The sequence below is a fragment of the Panthera pardus genome, unplaced genomic scaffold, assembly GCF_024362965.1.
Source record: "Panthera pardus isolate Hobbes unplaced genomic scaffold, ASM2436296v1 HiC_scaffold_17, whole genome shotgun sequence".
In the NCBI taxonomy this organism is placed as follows: domain Eukaryota; kingdom Metazoa; phylum Chordata; class Mammalia; order Carnivora; family Felidae; genus Panthera; species Panthera pardus.
In genome coordinates this window covers 33,667,478-33,691,797 of record NW_026526732.1, presented here as the reverse complement: position 1 = coordinate 33,691,797, position 24,320 = coordinate 33,667,478, and the positions used below count along the sequence as shown (strand labels likewise).

Here is a 24,320-nt window from a genome sequence, read left to right as displayed (position 1 = left end):
AACTATATAAGACTAGGAGATGAGTGGAAATAAATGGAGGGCAATGCTACAAAGGAAGAATAGTTAAGTAACCATAACATTTTAATTTATAATTCTATCCATGTTTGAAAATTTGCACATACTAGTTCACTACCTCTATGCTGTATAAAAGCATAAAGTGTAGGTGTGTTAGTAAAATGTTTAACTACTATCTGCATTGGTCTGAGATCACCAAACTTAAACATCGTATTCTGTCAAACTGAAGTAAACATCACAGATAAGACAGGCTGTAGCCAACATGGATGTATTGTAGAAAAATTATACCAATATTCCTGAAAATCAAAAACTGGTGATATTGAGCAAAACTAAACTATATGTTTTATGGAATTTTTGTACAGAAATCTTAGCTCAACGTAAACAAAAAGGTACAAAATATTAAGGCATTGCCTTTATTTAGGAAGACATGAGCCAAGATCTGTTAAGTCATTCTAAAGCTAATATGATTACTGAACTTTCTCCTCCAAAGATCTGAATTGAACGTTCAGGTAAATAGAATGCAGTTACTATTCATAAACCTAAGTGGGCTTCCCACCCCCCTCAATTTATTTAAACTAAACAAGCAAATTTCACCCATTTCTCTCATTCCCGCATCTGGCAACCACTGGTTGTTCTCTTTATCTATGAGCTTGGTTTCGTTGTTGTTGTTATTTAAATTGCACATACAAGAGAGATCTTAAGGTGTCTTTCTTTCTGTAACATTTAATTTAGCATAATCCATCCATGCTATTGCAAACAGCAAGATTCCATTCTTGTTTACTGATGAATAATACGTGTGTGTGTGTGTGTGTGAGAGAGAGAGAGAGAGAGAGAGAGAGAGAGAGAGAGAGAGAGAGAATTCTTTATCCATTCATCCATAAATGGAAATTTAGGCTGTTGTTTCTATATGCTGACTACAATAAATAATACTACAGTGAACATGGTGTGTATACATCTTTTTGAGTTAGTTTTCATTTCCTTTGATAAATACCAAGAAACTGCTGGATCATATGGTAGTTAATTTTTTAATTTTTTGAGGAAACTCGATACAGTTTTTCTCTAGTGGCTGTACCACTATTAGGTATTTAAAATTCAGAATCATGTCTCCCAGTAAGACTCTTACATAGCACAGAAAGTCTTTTTTCCTTCTTTAAACTACCATTTTCCATGTACCACTTAAATGGAGAATATTATTTATATTAATCATGCAATGACCCAAGTTGATTTTTAGTATATACTCTCTAATTACGTTTTGAGAGTTGAACCAATGCCCTGGTAAAAATTAAGATAAAAACGTCCCACCCTTGTCCAAGCTAATCAAGATAATTGGTAGCTCTCTAATTACTTTTGCTATGACAAATAACCTGGAGACCAATTAAGTAAAGTTGATTTTTGGTCAAAATATTTTAGAAGCAATGAGATATAAAATTCAAGTTTCCACTATTATGTTGGAAACATTAATATTTTTATTTTATTTTATTTTTTTTTTTAATATTTTTATTTTAATCATAAGACCTGTCACTTACTGTGTCAGACATCATGCACACAAATTTCTGCTCTTTAAAACATCCTACAGGGAAGGTATTATCCCTGTAGGATAAAGTAATAAAGAATAAAAGTTATGTGACTTATCCAAGGCCACTGAATGGAGGACCACACAGCTGTGCATACCTGTTTTTTTTTTTGTTTGTTTGTTTTTTTTTAACGTTTATTTATTTTTGAGACAGAGACAGAGCATGAACGGGGGAGGGTCAGAGAGAGAGGGAGACACAGAATCTGAAACAGGCTCCAGGCTCTGAGCAGTCAGCACAGAGCCCGACGTGGGGCTCGAACTCACATACCGTGAGATCATGACCTGAGCCGAAGTCGGACGCTTAACCGACTGAGCCACCCAGGCGCCCCTGTGCATACCTGTTTTCACCTGCATTTCATCATGTAATCACAACTCCACCTTTGAATTCTTTGAATGATTGGATCAACCAGGGTCTTTGGTGCAGTCCTCAAAGGAAATTCATACCAGTTTGTGGAAATGACTACAGAATATGAATCTATTCTGCGATTTACTATAATTCGCTCTGGCCCTCCCCCAGTAAAAAGTTTACAGATGAGTTCCCATCACATAGAAGATCATACTTGAAGGTTATTTTTGGCCATGTAATCACAATTGAGCTGATGAATGGAAATTAAAGACAAGGTGCTAACACAGAGACAGAGCACAGATAAACCATACCATTAAGCCTTATACAGTGGTCTTCCTCAACCACTACTGGATTCACGCTTTTAAGTTTTAAGAATCTCAGAGCTGTTCAGTGTTGCCCCTCCAAATGCAAGTTACAAAATCTTAAAACACAAACAAACAAAAAAACAGAGAACTGGCTAATTCTATAAAATCGTATTTTGTAAATACTCAAAAATAAGGGTGGATATAATTATGTGTAAATAAGTACCTTCTTAAAATAGTTTCAGAGATAAACAAAAGCTCAAACCTAAACACTACCTTCTTTGTTGATAAAATGGCTTCTTGAACAAATTACCACCATCAAGAAAACATGATTATAGCACATCCATTCACCATAATTATCATGCCTGTGACTCTCAAGAGTTTCAAATGTGGATAAGCCTTTAAACTCCATCACCCACTAAAATGTAAACTTCTGCAGTAGAATGCAAGCCTTCGCACTAAAATGAAAGCCCCATAAGGGCTAGGCTCTTTCTACGTTACCCGCATCTAGACTGGCACAGAGAGGCACCTGATACATATTTACCGAATGAGTGCTGTGAAATCATCCAGTCTAATATCCTCATTCCCTCTTATCAACAAGGAAACTGAGGCTCAGAAAGACCAGAGATTTGCCTGAGATCACAAAGCTAGACGGGAGAAGCCAAACCCAGAACTACGGTTTCCCAAACTCTAGCAATGCTCATTCCACTACCTTTCATAAATATAATTACAAATACCGAAAATCCATTATTTTTATTTAGCTATATAAATTATATTAAATTAAATTAAAAAAAATAAAATTATTAAATTAAATCCATTCAGTTATATAACATACTAAGTAAAGACCTTTCTGCTTATCAGCAACCAAAAAGAATATTGCTGGGAATGGCCAGCCCATTAGACAAGCATGTGGTTTTGACACAATTACCATGTTGGCATACTCCATCTGGGTTGACAAAAGTGTTCACTATTGTAACAGCTCCATGAGAAAAAGCATGCATCACTTAACACGCAACCAAGCAGAAAACCGTCAACAGAGGATCAGCACTGGTTAGGTACAAAGCTGTGTTATGCAAAACCACCTTTTTTTTTGTTTTGTATTTTTTTTTTTTTAACTTTTAAAAAGGGCCGTCAATTCCCAGGAGCTGTTTCTATCACCAGCCTAAACAACCTACCATACGATGCAGAACATCATGCTACAGAAGACACTGGTCCCTAAGCGGAGTACTACAACCAACAAAGCAAAGCAGATACACAACTCTAGACACTCCTATGAAGAACTTCAAGTAAGGGGTTCAAGCTAACTATTGGGTATAGAGGTTTCCTCAAAACCTCACAAAAACCAGTGCCACTCTAAGAGCCCTCACTGTTAACAAAATCCCTGTACAGAGAATGGGGTAGGTGCTGCCAGCTGAGTGGCCCTCCCCCTCTGCAGAGATGAGAGCAATCGGCAGTCTTTGATTTCTACCAACAAAGTTCAATCCATTACTTAAGGACACTCCAGATTTAACAAAATGGAAAAGGATGCATTTCTAAACTTCAAAATGGTGGCAAGGGAATCAAGAGGGGCTTTCCTGTGAACTTTGAGAAAGAAAACAAATTGTGCAACAAATAACTATTAAACTTCTATAATATCGGCCATGTGTGCACCGTTTCAATTTTGTCACTTTCTAGGTCTGACAAAACTGGTTTTCATCCGTGGCAGTGACTGGGCAGAGGATATGCAGAACAATTTTCTGGCTTATGTTCATGTCCCTACACAGCCTATAGCCCAAGAAGAAGTCTTTTAATACACAACTACCTTCCCTAAAAGCACAAAATGTGAGAAAAAGACAAAACAGCAACCTCAATATAGAAATGACTCAGCGGCCACCTAACCAGTTAGGAAATAATGAAAGCAGTGCTTCTTAAATCTGTACAGCAAGTAAAAGGAGGCGAAGAGGGAAAAGGAGGAAGACGAAAGGGAGGAAAAACGAAAAGTATCTGGAGAGGGAAAGGAATGACAAAAACAGGACGACTTAGAGCAGACTTCATGTAATTCCTCTCTTGTAGGTTGATTTTTCTTAAGTGTCAGGTGTATAGACTACTAACCCCATATTCAAATAAGTGTCACCACATTCCAAAGGGATGATTTGTTAGTTTAAATTATCTATATGGGGAGGATAAATGAGTTATTTTTTTAAACAATCCAATGCTACCCACCCTAGTTACCTTAATAACACACTCTTTGGCTTCTTTTTTGTTCTTTTTGTTTTGTTTTTAAGGGATAAGGATCTATAAGAGAGACTGAACTATTTCTGCAAAGACATAAGCTAGCATCTGGCTTAAATTAAAGCCACATACACAAAAGATATGAACTGTGGCCCTCGGCTAGTTCAAGCCTAGGCAGGATCAGATTACATTCAGAGCATGTATTTCCTCCACCCTTTCTCCTTTTTAAACAGAACCCAAATTTTCTTCAGCTTTTGTCTCTCTTACACATGCATGCCAGCGGGGGCTGGCTCCAGGCCAGGCCAAAAGGCAATGATCTACTGGTCCAAGGCAATCACGGTAGTCCCCCTCCCCCTGTCGAGAAGACTTGCGGAAAGTCTATTGGTGGGAAGATTCCTTCCACTAAAAGGAGCCAAAAGGGAAAGGCCCCTCTTCTGTCTCGAAGCCCTGGATACCTGACTCTAGAAGTGCTGTTGCCATCTTGAGTATCCAAGAAGGGAGAAAGCCTGAGGACAAAGTGACACATACTAGAGCTGGCATGCTGCACATGGCCAGGTCCTAGGGTTGTGCTTCCTGGTATGTGAAAGAACACACTCCCTACTATGAGAACAATGGGGTTTCAGCTACTCGCAGCCACTATTAGCCTCTGCATATTCCGGAGCAAGCATCAGAAAATAAGCCCTAAGAAACTGGGAACACATACAGAACTGTATCGGGTAATTACTACTCCCCTCTGGGTTCTATGGCCCTCATAGCCTAAGAGCCATGGCTGTCGAATGTTCATTTTTCCTGATGCTCAGATTTTTTAAACCCAGTATCTGGGTTAATATCTGAGTAAGATAAAGGATTAATCTTTATTTTAAAAACTCTAAGAATGAAACAAACAAATCTTAAGAGTTCATCAAAGTGTAAGATTCTCTTTCGTCATATTGGAGGGGGGTACATGAAAATCAAGACAATTTTCAACAATGTTCAGTTCCAGTAGCACCTAAGGTAAGAGCTAACGATCTCATTTGTTAAAAGCCAAGTCCCTGCTACTCTCAAGAATTATGTCCAGATGATAAGCACTGGGTGAGGTATGGAACTGGTGAATCACTACATTGTACACCTGAAACTAAGACAATGCTGTATGCTAACTACACTGGAATAAAAATTTTTAAAACACAATTACATCAATAAAGATCTGTGCCAGGCAGAGTCTTCTCCACAAGCAACTAGGGTCATCCCAGAAATAGATTCCCTTTCCTAGAGTGAGGGCTCGATAAGCAGATACTATACATAGCCATTAAGGATCCCAATATTGGCCACCATTCTCATCATCAAAATGCACATAAACATCATCATATTAGGCACTCCAAAAGCATGCACTAATCGAAATGATAGAGACATCCAGAACCCTACTGGCTCGTCATGAAGCAATTACTAGTGGTATGGTCAGGAATATTGATCAACTGCATCGAATTCCTGCTCTCAGACAAGGCCCCAGTTTTTTGTTTTTTGTTTGTTTTTTAATATGAAATTTATTGTCAAATTGGTTTCCATACAACACCCAGTGCTCATCCCAAAAGGTGCCCTCCTCAAGGCCCCAGTTTTTTAACAGTCGGATGGAGCTACATTCTTTCTGTGTGAAGCTATCTAATCTTTGGATAAAATAACAGAGTGGTTTGGAGATCAAGTCTGGGAGCTAAAAAGACCAGGATTAGAATTCCAGCTCTGTCTCCTACTAGTGGTGTACCCAGGGATATTATTTAGCCTTCAGTTTCCTCATAAGCAAGAGGGATAGAATACATTCTCACTGGGATGCCCTAAGGATGTAATTAGATGCTATACATAAAGTGCCTGGCACACAGTAAATTCATAATAAATGGTGGGCCACTGTCATCAAATAGGGATTCTGGCCAAAAAAAAACAAAAAACAAAAAACGGGGGGGGGGGGGAGGGCACTATGCCCCTTCGTTCACTAAAAATAATAGTAAGAACAGAAATAATAGTGACAATATCAGCTATTTATTGAGCATGGTTCTAGAGACTCTGAGTGTAGCAATTCCCTTAATCCTCACAACGCTTTGAAGTAGGAACTAAGATCATTCCCATGTTACAGATGAAGAAGGAAAGACAAGATAAAGGACTTGCACGAAGCCATACACCCAATACACGGAAGAGCCGTGATTCAGACCCAGGCTGTCCAGCTCCAGAGACCTCCTACAATACCGCCACCAATCCCAAACAGCTTCACTGTTACACAACCAACACTAGCATAATGGCCAACAATTCACTATCTGTTGAAAAAGCCGGGGCACCTGGGTGGCTTAGTAGGTTGAGCATCTGACTTCAGCCCAGGTCATGATCTCACGGTTTGTGAGTTCGGGCCCCACAGTTCGCCGCTGTCAGCGTAGAGCCTGCTTCAGATCCTCTGTCCCTCTCTCTCGGCCCCTCCCCTGCTCGTGCCCTCTCAAAACTAAATACAACGTAAAAAAAGAAAAAGCAAAAAGCAAACTATTACTACCAACTTGGAGGCTTACAGTCCTAAGCAGTATGTTCTAACTGAGCCCCTTATAAATTTCACCTATTTTCAGAATGTGGGTTGCAGATTTTAGGCCCTTCTCTCAAAGCAAATGTTTCTTCAGCCTTTTCACAGCACAGGTAACCAGACACCAACAGTACAGGTGAACAGAATCCTGTTCTCCGCCTAGTGAAGGACTGAGGTAGCAAGACTAGCGTCAATATAGGGGTGCGTGGGTGACTCTGTTGGTTAGGCATCAGACTTCAGCTCAGGTCATGATCTCACAGCTTGTGGGTTCGAGCCCTGCATCGGGCTCTGGGCTGACAGCTCGGAGCCTCGAGCTTGCTTAAGATTCTGTGCCTCCCTCTCTCTCCGCCCCTCCACCACTCGTGCTCTCTTTCTCTCAAAAATAAACATTAAAAAAAATGTTAAGGAAAAAAAAGATTAGCGTTAATATACATTCAAACCACGTGTCACTAATTCAGAGATTTTGCTCATTCAGATCAGAAATTACTACTAGTCTGAAGACCTGACAAGGTTTTCTGTGATGATACCATTGTCCTCTCTTTAGGAGGTCACACATGGTCCCACATGGGAACTCTTGGTTTAACACTCCTGAAATACAAAAAGGCACCGTGCTTTTTAAAGAAAACTTAATTCTCATTCTCAATTGGTTTGCTAGAGATATATTTGCTGTCTGGAAAAATTTAAGTCACTTGAATAAAAAATCCAAATAAAATCTTCCTGGTTATAAATTTCTTCAACATATAAAACGAATTTGCTTCAAATTTTTGAATTAGCCCGGCTCACCATCAACCAGCTAGGGGGAAAAGGTGGTTTTCTCTCTCTATATATGTACAAACACTGGTGCATATGCAGGTAGGCCCAAAAAAATTATTCCCATTCTCTCCCGGAAGAGTACAAACAGGGAACTTGGAAACAGAGTTCTCTGAAATTTGAAAACACTTTTAAAGGGGAATAAAACAGAATGGGAAGATTCGTATTCAACTTCTAAGCTGGACATACATAAACATCCCTGATCTCTGTGAGCAGCTTCCTCCACGATTATAGGGAAAAGCAGGAACAAAGTTGGCCTGACACGCACAAGGTCATGTTTCCTGTCTACACCTCTCCCCTGGCCACTTCTGCACCTATGCTCACATGAAGAGCAAAACTTTTGTACAGATGATGAATAATAACATGTTCCTAGTGCGGCGTGATGCATCTGGTAGCTTCTCAATAAATGTCTTTTGTGATGCTCCTAAGTATTTAGGAAATACTTATTTGTACCACCATCATAGGACATTCTCTAGAAAAGAAAAATACACTAATGTGCAGTTTCCTCCAATGACATCATAACCAGGCTCAAAACAGAGCAAAGCCAACAATCTCTCTTCATCATACCAGACAGCAGGGAGCAGGCTTTTTCTGAGCTCATCCTACAACTACCATCAGAATAGGATCCTTACCCAGCCCCATCAGAAAACCCACCTGATCAAATGGAACTCCACAAGTCTAATACTATTTGTGTGACTCAAACTCTAAATTCTTTAGCTTAAAAATAACAGTGGTTCAGGAGGCTTTTCCCAAATAAGCTAACGACAAATCCATCAAGGTTAACTGCACAGGATAAATGCACAGGCTGCAGACGCTGCATTTTAATAGGTCGTAAGACAAAGTCTTGTCAAAATCAATCAACTCGCCACGCTATGACAAGGCCACCAGGCTGGAGCCTACACTGATCTCACACTTTCAAATCCTCTTCTCCATAAGCTTTGGAACACTGCAGTCAACAGGCATAAATATCTGAACCTTGTCAAAAAACAGAATGTACATTTACAACTTTGATCGTTAGCTCTTCCGCCATTTTAAATATTTACAGCACTACCAGTTATGCCAACGCATAGTATATATTCTTAATTAACATAGGAGACTGAACTGCATGATTTTTCTAGCTTAGGTAAGCAAGCCTAACTAAACGTTGACACCAGTCCTCTGGCCAGTCAGCAGAAGGTGCTGTAGACTGTTAGCTGTGGACCCTCCACGCCTGGCGTGATAAAAGCAACTTTCCCCAGGCAGGAAAAGCTGTAACTACAATGGAATTAGAGACATGCCATTTGGAATGCCTAAAACCGTCCCCCCCCGCCACACACACACACACACACACACACACACACACACACACACGTATTTCTACTCTGAGCATTTGTTTAGTTCAAAACTACTTTACTTATTAGTAAGAGCTTCAAACAACTACTTTTTAGGTGAGGCTGGCTAGAACAGGTTTTGCTTCAACAAAATTTCTTTGTTTCTTTGGAGGCAGGATTCTCAAAATTCAACATGTGTAATCGTGAGTGGAGTACAGGATCCCACGGGAGAATATGCCAGGCATTCAATTTTCAGGGGTCCAACAAAAAATTCAAGCAAACTAAATGTCAGCGTTTAAAATTTCCCTTTCCAAGTCTGCAATCGAGCTAAGATGTTAAACCGTACACAGGTCACCAATGTATCCTAGAACATGCACAGGAACGCTGCACGGAGACGGGGCGCCTACGACTGGCTGGCTGTCGAGATCACCAGCATCATCTCTACAGTTATTTGTTCCCACGCCCAAGTTGCCAATAATTTTAAGAGACAATTCTTTGTTGGGCCCAAAAATAGAAAACTTAAACTTCACAAGTACACATGTGCCCTCCTCCCCCAAATGTACTGGCTAATTCTTTCAGCAGAAGAGCATTCCATATGGTGCCAACAATAAAGGAACTTGCAGAGATCATCTGGCAATCACTGTGGTGGTTTTGTTTTGTTAGAAAGTAACACTCAAACTAGGTTCTTTTTAAGAGTGGGAATTAGATCAAGAAAAAGCAGGAAGACCATTTTTTCTAAGTCTGGATGTCAGAATCTGGGCAACAATAGTGAGTTGTCACTATTCTTCAATGTGACAACAGATTACATATTCAGTAAAAAAAAAAAAAAAAAAAAAAAAGAGGTTAATACCTACCCTTATTTAACCAACATTTATTTACTTCGGGTGTGACAACATCAAAACAACATACAATTCTTAGCCACTGTTAATGGCCACTAATCTGTAGAGGCTAAAAAACGTGAATTCAACTCTGTGCCAGTCACAGTACAACTCCTTTTTAATCTAACAAATTAGCATGAAAATGAAGCATTCTATAAATTAAAATCGGTCATCCTTCAACATGTTTCAAAAGTAACTGTAGACTATTAACCTTACATGGTTCTCATTGTGCTTTAGGAATAATTAACTTTCATATAGTATATTGTACCACTGAATAAATCGCCTGTGAAGAGCAGGACAAGTATGTAAAATAAACCAACTAGCTTCGTTATTCTCATAGGTCAAACTTGAAAAAGCACTTACGTTGACATAAGTCAACATCTGCCTAGAAAAATGCAAACAATTGAGCCAAAACTAAACTCTGGCCACCAAAAAAAATATATTTTTCATAAAACTTGGATCAAATATAACTGAACATGTTCCCTTGCCAAAGAGCATACATACCCAGGTTCCATGTACTCTGTACATTAGTATTCTCCAAATTTTCAGTCCCCTGGATATGGACAGTCTCAAAAGCAAACTTTCTTCAAAAGCAAAAACAAACAAGCATAGACCACCAAACCCAACTGCTCCAACAGAAACTTCCTCAAAATCTCCCCCTTAAAATACATACACAGCTTTTTAAAAAGTTCATCGAGCCCGTTGTCTGCTGTTCACTGTCATTAGGAGACTGGAAAGCTGATGGAAATCCAGCTTCCAAAAGCTTAATGAGCAAGACTGGCCCCACCCAGGCTGGACCCTGCTGGAGAAGGGGCATGCTCAGTAGAAAAGCCCAGCTTGGTTCCAAGTTACTTCATTCCTCGGCTACAAAATCCACACGGGTCAAAGAAAAAGTCATCTTCCTGCTGCCTGTTCTACCCACTAAATGAAGAACACTTTTCATAAAGAATAGTGTTAATAATGACTAATTTTAGGATTACAGTTTTTGTAATTCTCTTGCTGAAAGAGTTTTCCTGTTTTTGTATCATTTTCGCTTTGCTTTGGGTTTGCACCCACAAACTTTTTTCCCTTCCCCCCAACTTTGTTTTTAGTTCTGTCATTTTAATCCACCCTACAAATAGACACCAAAAGCATATGTATACAGCATATAATCTAATCATCTCTCCCTATAAACTGTATCAGTTTCAGATATAAAAAAGCCACATACAAAGTCCAGTTTTCATTACATAAAAACATCTATTTTGATTCATCTGTAAAAGAATTTGCTTATTCACAAAAGAATTTGCTTATTCATTCATTCTATATTTAAAAATAGAGGTTTGTTTTAATTTAGATTTATAGTGCCATCACATAATTACAAAGCTGATAAATCCCTGTTTTGTTATTGTCAATACTCAGGCATGATGGATACAAAAGGTAAGCCTATATCCATAGGTCATACTGAATACAAATACACAAGGGAAACAAAGTACATTTAAAAACGTTAATGCATTTTCCTTTAGTGACAAGATTCAAGTCAGAGATCAGAGAAAAGACTAATTTTCCTTAATTGTACATAACCAGCCCTCCGTCCTTTGCATTTCCAGAATTTAAATTTGTGTGTAGGGGTGCCTTGGTGGCTCAACTGGTTAAGCGTCTGACTTCAGCTCAGGTCATGATCTCAGTTGGTGAGTTTGAGCCCCGCATCAGGCTCTCAGCCCAGAGAGAGCCTCCCTCTCTCTCTGTCCCTCCCCTACCTCTCTCTCAAAAATAAACAAACATCAAAAAAAATTTTTTTTAATAAAGAAATAAATTTGGGTGTGTATGTGTGTTCCCATGTAGATATTTACATGAGCAAATCAGGACCAAGAATGACTCTGGATCCAAACATGATTCTCCACAACCTCACCCCGCTGCTACATTGCTCTTTATCAAGCAGTTCTTAGGTCAATGAGTATTACATACTCACTTCACCTACAGAGTCTTGAAAAAAGTCTTTTTAAATTCTAAAGAAAACACTTTAGAGATTTAGGCAATAAGATGTCACCTGTACCCACTAACAGAAAAAGGTAAAATTTGCTTTATGGTAACAGTGAAAATGTGTTCCAGTGACAGCTCTGAAGACATTGATCTCTGTCAAAATGAACAAACACAAAACTAAAACAAACAAAACAATCATTCCATATAATGGAAGTAAACTTCAGTATCTACCACAAGGTTTTCAGTGGTTCACAAAAGGGCAATGTGGTGAACTGTTTAAGAGTCAATCTTATTCAATTAAAAGCATCATCTTTTATTACGTTCTTCCTTCATTTTTAAAATATTAAATGTATTTTTTAATACATACTGCAGCACAATGACAGATTTACTTCAATATGCTTGAAAAAAAAGTATTGGCTCCAAACCTTTTCCTGAAATGTATTACTCCACAGAACCCGTAAGCATCAGAACTCCTAACACGTAGCACTGGATCCAGTGAAGTTGCCAATGGTAGAGGAGGTCTACAACCCATCCAGGCATCTCTGATCACCCCTGTGCCTCCTACCCTCTTAACTCTCCTACTGCTATACACTGCACTGTGTCCCCCCCTCCCCAATTCATATGCTGAAGCACTAATTCCCAATGTGATGATATTTGGAGAGGAGACCTTAGGGAGATAATTAGATTTCGATGAGGTCTTAAGGGTGGGGCCATCATGATGGAATTAGTGCCTTGATAAGAAGAGATACACCAGAGAGTCCGCTCATTCTCTCCTGCTCTCTTGCTTCACTACACGGCAGCCATCTACAAGCCAAGAAGGGAGCCCTCACCAGAAACAGACCATGCTGGCACCCCGATCTCGGACTTCCAGCCTCCAGAACTGTGAGAAAATAAACGTGCTGAAGCCACTCAACAGTACCATGTTATGGCAGCCCAAGCTGATGAAGGCACCTACATTCTTAATTATGAAGCCCAATGTCATTGCTCAAGCTCCTCTGCGGTCTCCAATATACAAGATCCTGCTTCAGAAGACATCTGGATTTCATGCTCTAATCAAAGGTTAAGAGAATTAAGACAGAAAAGGGAGTTTTGTGGCACTATAATTTCGAAGCAGAACAAATGACTCATATGGTAGATAAAAAGAGAACCCAGAAAATATAAATGAGTTTCCAAACTCATACACTCAACAAGGGGTAGAGTCAGAATTTACACCAGTCTTCAAAGCCAATGCTGGTGGCGCTGGCAGTCTAGTGACGAGCAGAGCTGCTTTCCAAAGCCAATGTACTCTTCCGCCAATTCGAACACCTGTGTTTTCAAGATGAGTAAACTGAACCCAAAGTGAAATAACTTCTACAAGGTTATTCATTGGGTTACTGGAAGAAGTACACAAACCAAAGCCAGGGTCATTTAAAGCATCCATTCCCAGTAAGATTTTAAACACATTAAAGTACACAAAGTACATCCACAAATGTCCTCCCATAAAAAAACTGTTAATATGCTCCCTCTCTCTCTGCCCCTACCCCACTCACGTCTCTATCTCTTCCTGTCAAAAGTAAATTAAAAAAAAAAAAAAAAAAAAATTTTTTTTTTTTTTAAACTGTTAATACGAATTTAGATCTAAACTCTGTCTTGGGAAAATCATAGTCATGTGCTGACACTGTCTCATTATTCCATTAAAAGGGGAAATTAGGGGCACCTGGCTGACTCAGTAGGGGGAGCATGTGGCTCTTGATCATGAGGTCATGAGTTTGAGTCCCACTTTGGGTGTAGATACTACTTAAATAAAACTTTATTAAAGGGGGAGGGGGGTTAGAAGCTGATCCTCCAAATACTTTTTTAAGAATACTATTTTTTAAGAATACTATTTTTTTAAGAATGCTATTTTTTAAGAATACTATTTTTTTAAGAATACAATTTTTTTAACAATACTTTTTTTTTTTTTTAAAGTATTCAAGGGAGTTGGTTGGGGTTAGATTGGGGGACATTTTTCCTATGTTTATATTTGTGAGTTTATATATAAATAAAATGTTATGCTAAACTCAGTATCATAATTTCTTGACTTTTAAAACTGTCCTACCTCCTGCTTTATGGAAACAAAAAACGTAACTGAACAGAATGTAGAGGACCCAATAATCTAACAGGTCATTCATAGCTCACAAACTCTGTGCAGAAAATAAAGTTATCTGTGTTGTAGAAAGACAATGAGGAAGACCATTTCTTTCAATCTTTCCACCTTTATTCATCTAGCCTCTGCTCGAAAAGCAATTAATCTGTCACACCAGGAAAAAAAAAAAAAAAGGAAACAATTTTCTAGCATAGGCTTAAAATAACCTAAAAAGTACTAGCCAAAACTCACTGTTTTTGAATCTACTGATTTTTACAGAGAATCCATTCTTCCTACCTACCAATCAGCATGCAAAGGATATACTCCCTGAACAAAATGGAGAAAAGTTGTATCACTTTTTCAATCTGAATGGGTTCCCTAGTCTATAAATTTTTCTAACAGCCTACATTTTATCATCGCTATCTGTTGTCAGCAAAAAAGAAAAAAAGAGGAAAAAAACCACTGCATTCGTTCCATGGATTCTATGCACAAGTTCTCTTTCGACCACATACCACCACAGTTTATCTTCTCTCAGACTCTACATCCAGAATGCTCTGCACAACTGCAAATGAGTCATCTGCAAAGTTTCATCCCTACCACATTTTTAAAAATGTAACATTAGAAAGTACTATAGATTTATGAGACTCTGGGGAAAAAATTTGCTGTATGGTCCCAGGTTTGTTTTTGGGTTTTTTTTTTTTTTTGGATTCTGTTTTTGTTTTTTTTTAAAGAAAGGGTTTGTAGAGAAGACAGTAGGAAGAGGTACAGGAGAAAATGGAAACAAAGAGGTGGTAAATGGGAATCCATCATCAAGTTAATGTTTTGAAACCATCTAAAAAGTGTTAAGATAAAAGGATTTGTTAAGAGTTTTAACTCAAAAGTCAAACGCATCACTATTAGAATTACACATTCAGGCAAATACAGTAATCCAGCATTCACCTTAAAGTATCATTTTCAGGGGTGGCTCAGTAGGTTAAGCGTCTGGTTCTGAATTTCAGCTCAGGTCTCAGTCTCATGGTTCATGGGATCAAGCCCTGCATTGGGCTCTGCACTGACAGCACAGACCTACTTGGGATTCTCTCTCTCTCTCTCTCTCTCTCTCTCTCTCTCTCTCTGTGCTCCTCCTTTGCTCCCACATGTGCTTTCTCTCTCTCAAAATAAACAAACTTTTAAAAAAATGTATCATTTTCATCCTATTGTGTCTAAGAAACATTTGCTGAGTTCCGCCTTTGCACCAGACATTAAACCCTTAGGACTCAAAGATCCTTCCCCATTCCAGCCCTCAGAGAATTCACCAGTCTAGCAGGAAAGACAGATACATAAACAATTACAACATGTGTGATAAAGGCTACAACAGAGGGACAGGAAGGGCACAGCAAAGTGCACAACTCCCTGGAGGAGGTCAAGGAAGGCCTCATAGACTGAAGACGTTTCAGTTCATTTGGAGCTCATTTTAAGTGAGTCAATGCTACTGTTAATAATATGGCGGTGACACCCACCTTGACTTAGGGGTTAAAGAAAATAAAAGCACCTGTCACAAAGCCCATAACATAAAAAGCAGAAACAAAGACTTTGCCAGTACCTGTGAAACGTCCTACATACATGGCTGAACGAAATGGGGTTTTTATAGAGTAAAGAATTGGGAGCCATAAGGGATGTCTGGCCCTTGTCTCTCACATCTGGGGTACCTAAAGCCCAGAAGCTAGAGGATTTGCCTGGGTTGTGCAGGGAGTCCGCAGCAGAACCCAGGCAGGATGTCAGATTCTGTCTAATAAATAATCCCATGGCCCTTCCCTGTTGCAAGCCTCCCTGCCTGGATGAGAAGAAAAGAGCAGAGACACAGTTACAGAAAACACACAGCACAGAGGCCCTTTCTGGCTCTCCAACGGCCAAAGGACCAAAGAGCCCAGAGACTAAGCATGCAGTAGACATCAGTGCTCCCCAGCTCTGCCCCCACTCTCTGCACCCAGGAAAAACCCTACACGCTCCCACTCCCCAAAAAAGTAGGTCTTGAGAAACAAAGAGGTCACTGCCAAGAAAGTATCTATTGATACTTCTCAATCTGAAAGAACGTTAAATTCATATTCAGAGAGTCTGCATGTTGCCATGGCATGTTACCACTTAGCTGGTGACTGAATCGGTCAAGGCACCAGCCGACCACCCACCTACGTAACAGGACCACTGTAAGAATCGTCTGAGAGTCGCCACACAGCTACTACTAAAAGAACGTGAGTTCCTATTGGACACAGTATCCCGATGGTCAAAAAATTCATCTAGGCTTTCTCCTAAAAATGGCTGAATGTATCCTTACGTTTACTTTTAAAAATCAAACACTGAACATAAACTCTTACCAATTCCATTTACCTATTTTTTCCCCCTCAACTTGGGGAAGGAAAAATGTTTCTTCACCTTAATCCACCCTCTGTAACTTCCCTTCTTTCTCTTCTCTCCTTTCCTTTAAAATGGCACCACAATTTCCAAGAGGGGCCACTAGAAACCGCATAAATAGCAAACAGGTCAACACAAGCCTCTTAAGACAAATCGCGCTGGACAAAGTTGAACGCTGCTCCTGGCCGGGCAAGGCAGGGAAAGGTTAAGATGCGTGTGATAAGCAGTCATAGCTACACAGCACGCCCTGGGGAGGGACAACCCCAGAGCCAGCCTCTCCTCACTTCACCTGTTACTCCTCCCTCTGCCCGACACAGGCCATGTGCACGCCTTGGGCACTTGTCTGGGCACCCTGTGTGCCTCCCAAACCACACAACTTTGTTAGCTCAGGTCACTTGAAACTGCAGCTCTGTGTTGTCGCTTCACTTTAACAACTCAACTCTCCGACCTTGAATTGTGAAAGAAAACCCGAAGCACAGGTGCCAACGTGCCCTCGGTCCACAGCCCCAACCCACCCAAAACAGAATAGCCAACATCAAGCCAGAGTACTCACCATCACCTCTGCCTAGGAGATCTTGATTTCAGCTCTGTACTTTTGGGTCTTGCTAAGACCCATTCATTCAGTGAGGAACTGCTCTTTGTTTTACTGATAGCTGTTGAGGTTACAAACCTGTGTAAAACCTGGCTCCAGCAGTGCCAGGAGGGTATTTAAATAACTAACTCTACTGCACAGAGAGGAAGAGCTAAAATACAGACAGAGACAATTCAACAGTAACGGACTTGATGAGGAAAGAATGTTTCCCGGGGTGAAGTTTGAGCTGACCTTGAAGGATAAGAAGGTGCTTCCAGGGCGGAGTGAAAGCGGGTAGGAGCACACTCCTCACCGTGGGAACAGCAAGTGAAGAGCATAGAATCAGGAAAGATAAAAGCGTGGTAGAGAACGGTAAGTACCTCGTCTGCCTGGAACACAGGGTAGGAGTGCACGAGATGGATGAGGGAGGAGGCAGCCAAGTAATAAGTGATGGGTATGCTAAAGTTTCGACGTTTTAACTCTACCCTGCGGGCGATGGAAAATACTGGGCAGTCATGTGACAACAAGTGACACAAAGGAAACTGGTTAAGATGATGCTCCAGTGATCCAAGAAACAGCATCTCAACTAAGGCAGGGGCAACAAAGGCAAATGAAGAGACGGAGTCAATAAATATTTAGTAGGTAAAATTGACAGGATTTGATAATGAATTATATTGTGGGAGTAACAGCAAATTTCCCAGGTTCCTGGCAGTCAAAGGTCAGACAGGGCAGCACCATGAATGTAGTGAGGAGTTTCCAAGAAACGTAGGAAACAGGAATGAAAGAAGCACAAGCTTCCAGGTTGAATGCACGTGGACTATAGGACCTGTGTACAGCCAGGTGGAAAGTCAGGATGGTCAGACACAGGTGTCTGAACAACAAAGTCGGGGTTTCCATGCTAAGACTTGGAACTCATTGGCCCATCAGTGTTATTTGAAGCTATGCAATAGATGAAACCCCAGCAAAACAGAGTAAGAAAAATGCTCATCATTATGGGGCACTTGGGTGGCTCAGTTGGTTAAGTGTCTGACTTCAGCTCAGGTGACGATCTCACAGTTTGTGGGTTAGAGCCCCATGTCAGGATCTGTACTGACAGCTGAGAGCCTGGAGCCTGCTTCGGATTCTGTGTCTTCCTCTCTCTCTCTGCACCTCCCGTGCGTGTGCTCTCTTTCTCTCAAAAATAAATAAAACATTTAAAAAAGAAAGAAAGAAGGAAAGAAAGGAAGAAAGAAAAATGCTCAAGATAAATCACCAGGCAGACAGAAAGGAAGCTATAAAGGAGGCTGGAAGGATCAGCCTAAGAGAAAGACCACAAACCATGAACATATTGCCAAAATAGAAGAGTCAGGCTAGGAGGAGTGGAGAACAGGGCCAAGGGCACATTGCTTCAGGCACTGCTGAAGTTTTTAAATTGTTGTGAAAAGGCTGCTGGTAACCTCTAAGAACAAGTTAGTGGACAGTGGACGAAAAAGCCAAGTGGCTTAAAAAAAAAAAAAAAAATACTGGAGAAAGGAGGGTTAGAGGTGAGTGTAGATTAATGTCCAGTTTAGCGATAGAAAAAAGGCGAGAGAATCAGGAACGAATAACTACAAGAAGTACTAGGTTGCAGGAAAACATCTGTGCACAGCAGATGTTTTGGTGGTTTTGTTTGGTGCAGGCTTTTGGTGGGAGAGAGAGAGTAGGGAGAGGCTTGAGACACAAAGGAGAAAAAGGAAAATGGATGGCAGGTAGTTCAGAAGAAGTAAAAAAAAAAAAACAAAACAAAACAGTATCAAACCCACAAAAGAAGGGGTGCCTAGCTGGCTCAGTCAGTACAGCAAGTGACTCTCAGTCTTGGGGTCCTGAGTTCAATTCCCAGGTTAGGGGTAGAGGTTACTTTAAAAAGTACACACACACACACACACACACACACACACACACACACACACACACCTTCATCTTGAACAGCAGGAAGGACATCCCCAAGGGAAGGTAACTGGAAATACACATGGGCTGGCAGAGGAAGTGGCCTGAGAAAACTAGTGATATAGGAGTATCTCTAAAGCCCTGTTCTCCACCCCAAATAACTTAGAGAACTCTGGAACATTTAAAGGAGAGAAAAAAAAAAAAAAACTGAAGAGAAAAGGAAAACTTGGGGAGAAAATATGGTCAGTCCCCTAGAGTATATTCAATGATAATTCTCTTAGCATTCATGTCAACAAAGGATTCAAAACAGGTTAAACTGAACTATTCTCAACATGAAAAGTTATTGGTCTTTTAAAAACTTTGTTTGGGATTCCCTGAATCTTCTAACACATTAACTTGACTTGTAAATCAAAATCTATTAAATTACCTAGAAGAAATATAGTCAAATGACTGCCATCTTCATTCCAGTATAGCAGTAGAAAAGAAGTTTAAAAAAATAACTGACTAAAATCACAAGGTTTGGAAAGGGCCATTTTAATTGTAGTGTGTGCCAAGGATTTGGCCATTCGTATTTTACGAGATACAATAACTATAACTGTAATTCTCATTTTCAAACTGTGAAGCCTGTGTCTCAATAAAATGCCAGCTTAAAAGACAAGACAATAAAGACCACGGTCACCACCAGAACCCCATAAGAATATGTGAAAGGTTATAAAACAAAACTCCTTTTATAGAGTTGAATCCTTTCCAGGGTGGGCCTTTAAGACATTCTGACAGTGCACACAAATACTATCTCTGGAAGAAAACCAAAAAGGCACAGCTGCAAGACATCTTCCACTGAAGTTGTAACCGACTCAATGGCAGTCCTTCCTTTGAGCAAGAGAGTCTATAAAAGCCAGAAGGAGAGCTATTTTCCCCCACAAACTGCTTAGTGCCACTACTTTCTCCTGACCCAAATTGTAGCTTTATTAAAAACTTAAAACGGACAGCATGGACAGTATAACTTCATAACAGATTTGTAAAAGAAAATGTAAATAAGACTTGAAAACAGTAACTACCAAGTGGTTTTCATGAAGAAAAATCCCCAAATGAACCAAAACTAGCCTAAGAATACATGGAGATACATATTTTTTTAATTATGATCCATCACCATTACAAATAGGAAATTTGGATGTGCCTTAAGCAGGATTTTTTTTTTCCCCCGAAGCCTCTAAGAAGTAAGCGACCAAATAGTAGTATTCTCGAAACTGATGTATTCGGGACTTATAATATCCGGATATTTATGACAGCTAAGAAAGAAAAAAAAGTCAAATGTGGTCAATTAGGAATAAAATAAGAACAACAATTCAGGTAAGCCGATCAACGCTGTCATGCTTTCGCTGCTGTAGTTTTGACTATGTTCCTATAGCAACACCAACAAATACTCTTCTACAAATACTTCTGCAGCCAAGATAAAAACCAATAACCATCTCTCTAAATTCATTTCTATTATGGCCTCCAACAAAAAACATCAACCTTCCTAAACTTCATTCCAGAAACTTCAAAACCTAAGGCATTAATATATCAGTTGCAGTTAACCACAACTGTCACCAGGAAGTTAACGACAAAGAAGGTTTAATTCTGTTACTTCTTTGACAATAACTCATTTTGAACAACAAAAAGCAACAAGAGCGCAAAAGAAAGTAATTACTAACAAATGACTTACTTGGAAAATTATCTAAATTCTAGAGAAATAGAACACTGAAAACTTTGTGCCAAAATGTAAAGCAAAGAATTCAATATTCCGAAGCCAGGAGATAAGCAAATTTCTCGGCATAAGTTTCAGAGATGCTTTCAAAATCTCTTTTGTTAGTGCTATTGTTTTGGAGTAAACAAAATATTTTACTAATAGCAATAGGCCTGCCTATTTTGTGAGCAAGCACTCTGCAGAATGCTTTATAAAATCCTTATTTAAGTCTCAAAACAACTCGGCACAGCAGATGTTATCACATTCATTTTGTATGTGAATAAAGTGAGGCTCAGAGAAATGAAGTAACCTCCCTTAATAAGCATGGAATGTAAAATAGGAGAGCAGTTAACTGTTAGTCCCGGAGTCAGACAACCAGAATTTGAATCCTGACTCAAGCCCCTGACTATGTATAAGACAGATACCGGAGACTTAAATCCAATTCTATTTTATTTGAAATACCTCCTTGACATTACACCATGATGCTTATGCAACCTCCCAGTTATACTTAACCAGATGCCAAACTCAGCCTTTTATATAAAGCCTCACCTACACATTCCTCACACTCGCATGTGAACTTTATACATTAGGACTTTACTCAATTGCTTCTACTGTAATACAAAAATTTCTCAAAAATATTTTTTAGAGATACATAAGGAAAACTGCAAAACATAACAAAGTTCTGGATCTATTTCCCAAACACATGTATAATACATCAACAGATACTTGCCTGTCATATAATAACTAGATATACCACATCATGCCTGTCTTCAAAGCACAGAGAGCCATATGGGGAGACCAGAGCCGTGCAAATAAAAAGGCATCTCTATAAACTTGTGAATTAACTGTAAATACATTAAAAAAAAAAAAAAAAGTGTGTGTCCATAGGTACACATAAACACATACATCAGATTTCCTAGAACAGTTCTGATTTCAAATATTCTATCCCACTGAATAGATTTGGGACTAAAAGGCAACTGCAGGCTAGAGTGGTAAATACAAGAAACTTGCACAAAACTTTGCAAGAAACGTTGTTGGTGGGAAAGAGGGACAGGACATTCAAGACAGGTGGAGACAGTCCTCAGGGTAGAGCAGCAAGATGCACAAGACATTCTAGGAGATCTGAGGGGAGCAGAAAGTGGTGAGTGGGGCAGTGTGTTGACCCTTATCACTGGATCAGTCATACAAAGGTAAGCCAGAGGCGAGGCTGACAAGATTGTTGAGGGCTTTAAACTCTATGGAAAGGACTCTAAGCTAAAGAAGATAGGTTAGTGCTCCTAAAGTTTGTTGGGGTTGTGTATATGGGGGTTTTTGGTTTTGTTTTTTTTTGTAACAATTTTACTGAGGTACCACACAAGTCACCCACTTTAAGTGTACAATTCAGGGATTCTTAGTAGAGTCATTGTGCAACCATCACCACAATCTTAGAACATTTTCATCAACCCAAAAAGAAACTCCAAACATTCTAATTCATTCTACAAGGCCTGATACCAAAGCCAAATAAAGACATCACCAAAAAAAAAAAAAAAAAAAAAAAAGGAAACTACAGACCAATATTCCCAATGAATATAGAAGCAAAAGTCTTCCACAAAATACTGGTAAACTAAATCCAGCAAGATATTAAAAGGATCTTACACCATGACCAAGTGGAATTTATTCCAGGAATACAAGGGTGATTCAACACACAAAAATCAACAATCATATTAATAAAAAGAAGAAAAATATACAAGATCATTTCAATAGACAGAAAAAGCATTTAACAAAATCTAACATCCTTTCACAATAAAACATTCAATAAACTAGGAATGAAAGAGAACCTCCTCAATGTGATAAAGGGCATCTACAAAAACACACCTCATACTTAACAGTGAAAGACCAAAAGTTTTCCCCACAAAGATCAGGAATAAGACAGGATGTCCACTCTTACCACCTCTATTCAACATTGTTCTTAAAGTTAAAACCAGTGCAATTAGGCAAGAAAAATAAATAAAAAGCATCCAAATAGGACAGTAAAAAGTAAATGATCTCTATTTGCAAACGGTAGGATTATATATATATAAAATCCTAAAGAATCCCCCCAAAAAAGCTAATAAAGGAGTTCAGCAAAATTGCAGGACATAAGATCAATATACATACTCGGTTGTATTTATATACATAAACAATCCAAAAAATAGTAATTCTACTTAGCATCAAAAAGAATACAAAGGAGTAGATTTAACCAAGGAAGTATGCAATTTGTATACTGAAAACTACAAAAACATCTTTCCTAAAAAATCAAAGAAAACGTAAATAGATCCATGTTCACACATTCAAAGACTTAATATTGTTAAGATGACAATAACCCCCCAAATTCATTGACAAAGTCAATGCAATCCCCATTATAATCACAAATGCCTTTTTTTTGCAGAAATGGACAGAATAATCCTCAAATTCATATGAAATTGCAAGGGACCACAGATAACTGAACCACTCATGACACAGAAGAACAAAGTGGGAGCATTCACCCTTCCTGACCTCAAAATTTATTACAAAGCTAGAGTAATCAAAGCATAGTGATACTGGCATAAGAACTGACATACCAATCAGTACAGACTTGAGAGTCCAGAAATAAACCCATATATCTATCGCCAACTGATTTCAACAAGAGTGCCAAATCCATACAATGGGGAAAGAATAGTCTTTTCAACAAATGGTACTGGGACAACTGGATATCCACATACAAAAGAATGACTCTGAACCCCTACCTCACACCACATAAAACAACTCAAAATGGACCAAAGACTAAAAATATATGAGCCAAAAGTATAAAACTCTTTGAAGACAAGGAATGTGCATCTTCATGACTTATGGATTTCACAACACATTCTTAATTAGAACACCTAAAACACAATCAGTAATGACAACAACAAAGGAATTAGACTTCACCAAAATTAAAAACGTTTGTGAGTCAAAGGGCACAATCAAGCAAATAAAACAAAACAAAACAAAATCCACAGAATGAAAGTGCTTATAAACCACACACCCAATAAGGGTATGCAGAATATACATAAGGCATTCTTACAACTCAACAAAATGACAAAGAACCCAATTTTAAAAGGGGCAAAGGACTTAAGTAAATATTTCTCCAAAAAAGAGGTAAAAATGGCCAATCATCACAGGAAAAGATGCTCAACACAATTAGTCATTAGAAAATGGAAATAAGACCACCTAGTGATAGTTCTTCAAATACACTAAGGTGACTAGTGAAAAAAAATGAAGGAAACAAGTGCTGGCATGGAATTGGAGAGATCAGAAACCTCACACATTGCTGCTACAAGGAACATAAAATGGAGAAGCAGGTCAGAAGGTGATGTTGGGAGTGGCGGAGATGAGGAGTAACTGCTTAAAGGAAACAGGGTTTTGGGGCACCTGGGTGGCTCAGTTGGTTGAGCCTCTGTCTTTGGCTCAGGTCATGATCTCACAGTTCATGGGTTCAAGCGCTGCATCAGGCTCTGAGCTGTCAGCTATCTGTGCTGACAGCTCAGAGCCTGGAGCCTGCTTTGGATTCTGTGTGTGTGTGTGTGTGTGTGTGTGTGTGTGTGTGTGTGTGTGTGTGTGTGTGTGTCTGCCCCTCCCTTCTCATGCTCTGTCTCTTAAAAATAAACACTGAAAAAAAAAATTTTTTTTTTAATAAAAAAAGTATTTAAAAAAAG

The 24,320-nt window shown here is 39.2% G+C and overlaps 1 protein-coding gene across 32 annotated transcripts in view; it reads right to left on the bottom strand.

The window, feature by feature from the left end:
• Positions 1 to 24,320, bottom strand: part of EPB41L2 (erythrocyte membrane protein band 4.1 like 2) — a 218,554-nt gene that overhangs the window by 122,227 nt on the left and 72,007 nt on the right. Inside the window, exon 1 of one of the 32 annotated variants that reach the window (XM_019420585.2) lies at positions 10,649 to 10,774. The exons of 30 other annotated variants lie outside the window; for them this stretch is intronic. The gene's annotated coding sequence lies outside the window, so the exon portion shown is untranslated. One more of the 32 variants, XM_019420584.2, reaches the window with a different exon arrangement.